At 43.0% G+C, this 454-nt stretch overlaps 2 protein-coding genes across 2 annotated transcripts in view; both read right to left on the reverse strand.

Moving 5' to 3' along the window:
- Positions 1–454, reverse strand: part of LOC104991196 (major allergen Equ c 1-like) — a 104,436-nt gene that overhangs the window by 100,480 nt on the left and 3,502 nt on the right. The gene's annotated exons all lie outside the window — the stretch shown is intronic.
- ZFP37 (ZFP37 zinc finger protein) overlaps positions 1–454 on the reverse strand; it is a 19,492-nt gene that overhangs the window by 7,484 nt on the left and 11,554 nt on the right. The gene's annotated exons all lie outside the window — the stretch shown is intronic.

The following is a 454-nucleotide window of genomic DNA, read 5'->3' on the forward strand; positions in this document are numbered from 1 at the left end:
ACCTTTGTCGGTAAAGTGATGTCTCTGCTTTTTAATATACTGCCTAGGTTTGTCATAGCTTTTCTTCCAAGGAGCAAGCGTTGTTTAATTTCATGGCGGCAGTCACCATCTGCAGTGATTTTGGAGCCCAAGAAAATAAAATCTGTCACTGTTTCCATTGTTTCCCCATCTATTTGCCATGAAGTGATGGGACCAGATGTCATGATATTTACTAACTGAGCTATCAGGGAAGCCTGAAGTACTCTGCATAGAAGTTAAATAAGCAGGGTGACAATATACAGCCTTGACGGACTCCTTTCCCAATTTGGAACCAGGCCACTGTTCCATGTCTGGTTCTAACTGTTGCTTCCTGATCTGCATACAGATTTCTCAGGAGGCAGGTCAGGTGGTCTGGTATTCCCATCTCTTTCAGAATTTTCCAGTTTGTTGTGATCCATGCAGTCAAAGACTTTGG

This window comes from Bison bison, unplaced genomic scaffold (assembly GCF_000754665.1).
Source record: "Bison bison bison isolate TAMUID 2011002044 unplaced genomic scaffold, Bison_UMD1.0 scf7180017864183, whole genome shotgun sequence".
NCBI classification, from domain to species: domain Eukaryota; kingdom Metazoa; phylum Chordata; class Mammalia; order Artiodactyla; family Bovidae; genus Bison; species Bison bison.